Here is a 6,433-nt window from a genome sequence, read left to right as displayed (position 1 = left end):
ATTAAAATACAATGCAGCAACAGCCATGCAACTCAGGTATTTGCTGCCACCTAACTTTGAGATACCCACTAGGCTTCTTAGGTCTTCTCATGCTCAGATACTGAAGTGGAGTGAATTCTGGGCACTTAGCATTGGTATCTGGCAGATCAGAGATTGTTTAAGGTGTTTGTGCCTGGAAGGGATATGGAGAAAACCCTGGCATCACCTGGTAGTTCAGAACTGGTGCATGATCGAGAACCAAGTGGTTTTTGTGCATGATGGAAAACCAAGTGGTTTAGCAAAATTTCTCAAGCCAAGCAGTATAATCCACACATAGATGTGCAATATTTATTTATTTCAGGTATTTATTTGCCACTTTTCAGGCAGGTCTCACAAAGCAGTTTACTTAAACTTATTACAACAGTCAGTGACAGTCAAAATGTACACATAAAACATGAAAGACAACTGCTTGTCTTGAAGAAGACAGATGTGTCTGCCTCTCCTTTTCTCCCCTCAGGTCAAGGTGGTTCTTCAGAAGCACTTCCGGTGGCATTTGGGGGACAAAGGGGCCACCAGTGGGAACTGGAGGATGGCAGCTTGCAAGCTTTTTTGTTGTTCTTGTTTTCCTGTTTATAATACGCTTTACACAACCATCAACTTGTTCTTGAGAATGGAGGAGAGAGTTGAATATAAACTTAACCACTTGCTTCCGGACCCTCAATCCAGGCCTCACTATTGAGCCTCTACTGGAGACCTGAGAAGAAGGTTAGATTCCTGAAATATCTGGTCTAATTCTAAGGTTAGGCAGTAAACATTAAGATGATTAGAAAAAGGGCAAAATTCTCCTCCCTGCAGGCTGGTAGTTTTTCACATTCAGTTTGCGCCTCTCTGTATGGCTCCCTTTCTTGTTGGACCATGTTTGACTAGGGATCATCCAGCCATTCAAACAATGAATAATTACTGTGGCTGCCTTTGAAAACCAGAAGGTCTGGTTCTCTTGATTGCTGGTACAGGGGTTCAGACACTATCTCTTAAAAGGAACTGAGGGGTATAACTTTGCTATATTTTCAAAGTTTAATCTGGATGAAGGACAAAGGAGTGTCTGGGTTGACTCTATTAATATTCTATGAAGAAAATGACTTGTCTAAGGAATGATGAAGGTGAGCTGGGCTTTCACTTTGCTGCCAGATGCCTAGGATGTATCTTGACCTACTGAAGCTTAGGGCTCACTAGGGGGGAAGCAGCAGCAATGACCAGAGACTCTTTAGGTCAGGGCAGGGCAGGGCAAGGCACATCAGGACCCTGGTCAGTTCTCAGTAAACCCTGCTGGCTGAGCTTTAGAAAATGTCATCTTCAGATTATGAAGGTTGGCAAGACTTCCTTTCCAGTACCCTCACCCTCAAGACTATTTGGTGACTGGTGAGTTTTCTGAAGGTGAAACCTTCAAGTGACACTCGGACCTGCATGCGGGGGATATGACAAGATACTAGTTGGCAGAGATACCCGCCTGAATTATTGGAACTGGATAAAGTAAGTTTGATTGAGATCAACAAAGCATGGACTAAAGTTCATTCCAGTATCTTTGTCTATATCATTAGTTGATGAACCTCCATATATTTGCATGCCCAAAGCCAGAAAATAGTCCTTGTGGTTCTACTGAGGCTTTGGCCAGGTGCAGGATCTACCGCTGTGAATCTTTAAGGACAAAGAAGTGCTGGAAGAGTGAAATGCACAAATACATTCTGTGTTGTCATTTCAGTATGAATCTATGAGCTTGTTCTGATAAAGCAGGGGTGGATAACCTGTGGCCCTCTGGATGTTGCTGGACTACAGCTCCCATTGTCCCTGGTCATTGGCTGTGTTGGTTGGGGCTGATGGGAACAACATCTGGAGGGCCACAGGGTCACTATCCCTGTGATAAGGTCACACATACAATAAGATTGGTATATGTCACCTAAAAGTAGAAGGCTGAGCCTTGGTCTAGCTCAAAGTTCCAGATCCAAAAAGTTTTCTTTTCTAATTCAAGCACCTAGTGCCTCTGCAGTTCATTGCAAAAGAATGAGGAATAGAGGCACCTAACCTCTCAGCTCTGCTTTTAAACCCCCATTTAGATACAACTGAGAATTTATACTGTATACCACATTAATGACGTCAAGTGAAATACTTAGAGTCCCTACCCAGTGCTTTACTCCTAAAAGCGGAAAAGGCAGTGATGTTTTATGAATTGCATTAAGGCAAAACAACTTAAACATCTGGAATTAGTCCATTGCTGCCGTGCAAGCAATTTTGATTCAACACCTGGGCTTGAATAGTTTCACTTCTTCAAGTCATTAAAGATAATGCTGGATTTCAGGCTCACAATTTGAGCTCACCGAACTGTAATGCTGCAATGTCTGCAGCACATACATAGCCTTAGTAATGTGCCTCTCCATCAGTTCCAAAGCCCTTTCTTATATTTGCAGAATCCTGTGTCCTTGTCATAGGTTTTCTCACCTCAGGGGCTTGCGGCATAATGACCCCGAATTTCTCCCTTGCCATCTTTAAAATCAATAACCTTAAAACAATATTGCTGGTCCCTTCTGAGCGCAGGTCTGAACCTGCAATCCCATCCAAAGGTGAATATCTAGAAGAAAAGGTGAAATAATGTTTCAAAACACGATGGACTCTCTCGTTGGGATTAGAGGGATTGCTTCTGTGTAATTTACAGGTCTAGAAATGGAGACACAGTGCACTAGTTTTCCTCTTATTAGAAGCATCTTAAATCTGCAGAACGGTACATAATAGCTAATGCCAGGCTCACAGCACTGGTACAAGCAACACTTTGTGTTTTTGTTCCAGTGCTACAGTCCAACTCTGTGATGCACCAGAAGCATTCATTTGTACAGCCACGTATGAGAACATGCAAAGCTCCCTTATACCAAGTCAGACCTTGGGTCCATCTAGTTCAGTATTGTCTACACTGACTGGCAGCAGCTTGCCAGGATTTCAGGCAGGAGTCTGCATATACACCTTTAGTTCACTTTTACAGCACACTGAATTGGCATTTTCAGAGAGGTCTATCCATCAACAGATGATGGCCCTGTATACAAGTACCTCTACTGTCATGGACTCAGGCTTATTTCTCACCAACAGCAAATCAGATAGTCAGACTGAGTCTAGGTTGTACCACTTCAGACTGAAGATGAAAGCTCACTGAATGATTCTCTTTAAAAGAAAAACTCTTACACATTAAAAACTAGGCACTACTAATAAGGGCTCTATCCTTGCCTTCTCTCTGATGTGTTAAGTTTTTTTATATATGCAGTGATTTTTTTATACATGCAGTTTTTAATATATGCAGTGATTTCCTCTTTCTTTTGTTTTTAATAAGGAGAAACATTCAGTCATGTGGGCTCTCACCTGCAGTCTAAAATGGTATATTTTAGGCACAGATTTATAACCTCAACTTCTGTTTCTGGGAACTAGCTAGCCTTCAGGAAATAGCTATTGCTAAGCCTCTGTTAAACAGGTTCAATAGTGTCCTCCTTCACAGATTTATTATAAGAATAAATATGATAAAGAACATCAAGGACACTGTTTTTTAAAAAAAAACTTTTTTGCATATGTTACATAAATAGTCCTAGCAAATTTAGATGTGCTTCAGTGCTTTGATGTGCATGGCACCTAAAATGCTTGCAGTATTAGACACTGGAATATGGATCTGGAGCAACTAAAAAACTCCCAAATGATGCATTTGCCTATACATGTATCACTTCTAAGAAGGAAAAAGCAGCTGTGTGATCAATGCTTTGTAGTCACAGATCATACTGTTACCTAAGGGTCCCTTTTGTAAGCAAGGTGGGGGAAACATGAATCCTTTTCTGAAGAGAAGGATGGTATAAATGATCATATCATACATTATGTTGCACATCTGGCAAGAGCATGCAAGCTTTCACATATCCTCACCATGACTATGGAGGTACCACTGTAGGTGAATGTATGAACCAGGTCTATTTTGCCACCTGCAGGAGTATTACCCTTAGGCTTATGCCATTTTTGAATGAGGAACTTAGTATTGTACATCAATTAGGAAATGTATGATTGACATTTCTGTAGAAATGTCATTAAGAAGGGCAGCACACACACATGCAATGCATACTTATTAATGGGTTATATTTGTGCCATCTGAAGTCATGCTCAAGAATCATTATTCCATATGGGCATGCCAGGACGTAACATGTAATCCAATTATTTCTTCACAGCGCCCCCTGTATATTTTTTGAGGATGCAGTTGCTAGGACAACCACATCAAACAGCTCCCCCCCCCCAATTTCATTATATTCCTTTTACCGAAGAGAAGTTCAGCTATCATTTTGTTGCAGTGAAGAGAAGATGTATCACAGGGCTAAGATCTGACCTGCAGAGGTTTTTAGAAGAATTATAGATGTGAATGAAACACCATGTGCCTGACTTACACTAATTATAACAACGTTTCCATTGCACTGTACTCATCATTTTAGTCTATTTCAGAATAACTGGTTTAGTTTTAAATTTTAGAAGCCATTAGAGGACAGCGGCAATTTACAGCAGTCTAATGTAACCAACAATCATTCTCAGAATTGTCTTCTTATTGCACACAGTTGAGCTACAAGTTAAATGGGAGATAGACATTTTTACAATTGGCAGAGCCTATAGGAATCATACAGCCCTTTGTGCATGTAAAAATAAAAAGCTAGACCATATGGTCTTAATTAGAAATCTGCAGATAGAAAATGGTAAGCTCTGACTTGTAAGAATAAAAACACACTGCTGAATACAACCATAGAAATTTAGGCTGTGAATCATGTTACAACAATATCAAATTATGCCTCATGTATTCCAGAGTACTGCAATAGATTATACTCATTTACGTTCCCTTTTAAAAGAAGGTTAGTACTGAAGATTCAAAGTGGTTTAATCTCATTTTAGAAAATCCTCTTGGCCCTTCATATTTTTTTTCCTGCCAAGCATGTACAACAGCATAGGGGTTGTAGTATTATTTTATTTTTTATCTTATTTAACATAAGCAATTTCAACAATTATTTTCATCTTCCTAATCTATTTAAACAATTGTAATGCAGATTAAAGAAAAATCTTCCTTAGTTGTTGTTGTTGTTTTAATTAGTACCGGATTCATGATTTCTCCTTCAGGTCTCTGATGGACATGTGAAACATCATTGATCTGAGTTGTAAAGTATCCCAAATATAGTCTTGGTTTGTATAATTCACCTTGGGTCTTAGGTTATATATTCCCTTGATGGTATTACTTGTATGCTTCTATGAAAGACGTGATAATCCAAAACAGCACATTCAGGTAAAATATTAATAGCTACTATACGTTTGTGGGTATTTATTTATGTATCAGTTGTCACTCTAAATACAGTATTTTGTCAGGTGGCTTACAACTTTTAAATCAATTTAAAACTGTTTGAAAATGTAATCATGATCAAAGTCATAATATCAGAAGTAAAAACTTTTCAAATCAATATACCTCCACCAGCCGCACCATCATAAAACTTAAAATAGAGGTGTCTGCTTATTAAATCATCTAATTTAAGGCAATCCTGGAAAAAAATATGTCAGAGCCTGCCTAAACACTATCAAGGAGAGAGAGATATCTCAGGGGAGAGAGTTTCATAGCTGTGGGGCCACTACTGAAAAAGCTCTGTCCCTTGTACTCACCAGCCTGATATCCCTCCCTAACAGGCGCATAAGCTTCTGTAGCTGATTTCAGATTTGTCACAAGTTCATATGGGCATAGATAATACCTTCAGAAATTTGTTCCCAAAGAATTCAGGGCTTTAAAGGTCACTGTCGTCATTTTGAATTGGAACAATAAGTATGTAGGCAACCACTGCAGCTGATGAGGAATAGATGTAATATGATCTGAGACTTTAGCCCTTGTCAGCACAGCTGCTGCATTCTTCACCAGCTGAAGCTTCTCAACAGTCTTCAGATGCTGTTTGATTGCATTGCAGTAGCCCAAACTTAATGTAGCAAGATCTGCTGTGGTCCAGATACAATCAGAGCTGGCAAATCAGCCTAAGCCGATAAAAGGCACTTTTGGGAGGAAGGGTGGGATATAAATTTAATTAATAATTTTTTTTTAAAAAAATTACTGCCACTACCACCTGTGCTTCTACAGATACCATGAAGTCCAAGAGAACTCTGAGAATTCAGACTTGGCCTTTCAGAGGAAGTAAAACCGCATCCTGAATCAGTTGGATTTTCCCAGGAGACTTTCTATTCACAGTACTGCCATCTACTCTATATTAAATTTCTGTTTATTCACTCTTGTCCATTTCAAACCTGCTTCCAGACACATGTTCAAGAGTTTTACAGCATCCCTGAGAATCCATAGTTCTCAAGGCCATAGAATAAACCCAGTTTTGGAAGATTTCACAAGCCATGAAGAGCAAGAATCAAGAGACTAAGT

The 6,433-nt window shown here is 39.5% G+C and overlaps 1 long non-coding RNA gene across 4 annotated transcripts; it reads right to left on the bottom strand.

Annotated features, from left to right (window-relative positions):
- Positions 1 to 327: 327 nt before the first annotated feature.
- LOC133386756 (uncharacterized) lies at positions 328 to 5,855 on the bottom strand. 4 transcript variants are annotated; one of them, XR_009763270.1, is made up of 4 exons: positions 5,766 to 5,855; positions 4,309 to 4,375; positions 2,473 to 2,602; positions 328 to 733 (listed from the first exon to the last, which is right to left on the bottom strand). It is a non-coding gene; the product is annotated as an uncharacterized LOC133386756 (long non-coding RNA). The 4 variants fall into 4 exon arrangements; XR_009763269.1 differs by lacking the exon at positions 5,766 to 5,855 and adding an exon at positions 5,680 to 5,747; XR_009763272.1 differs by lacking the exon at positions 4,309 to 4,375.
- Positions 5,856 to 6,433: the final 578 nt, after the last annotated feature.

Source organism: Rhineura floridana, chromosome 6 (assembly GCF_030035675.1).
Source record: "Rhineura floridana isolate rRhiFlo1 chromosome 6, rRhiFlo1.hap2, whole genome shotgun sequence".
NCBI classification, from domain to species: Eukaryota; Metazoa; Chordata; class Lepidosauria; order Squamata; family Rhineuridae; genus Rhineura; species Rhineura floridana.
The sequence above is the reverse complement of the archived record's forward strand: the minus strand, read 5'-3'. Positions and strand labels throughout refer to the sequence as shown.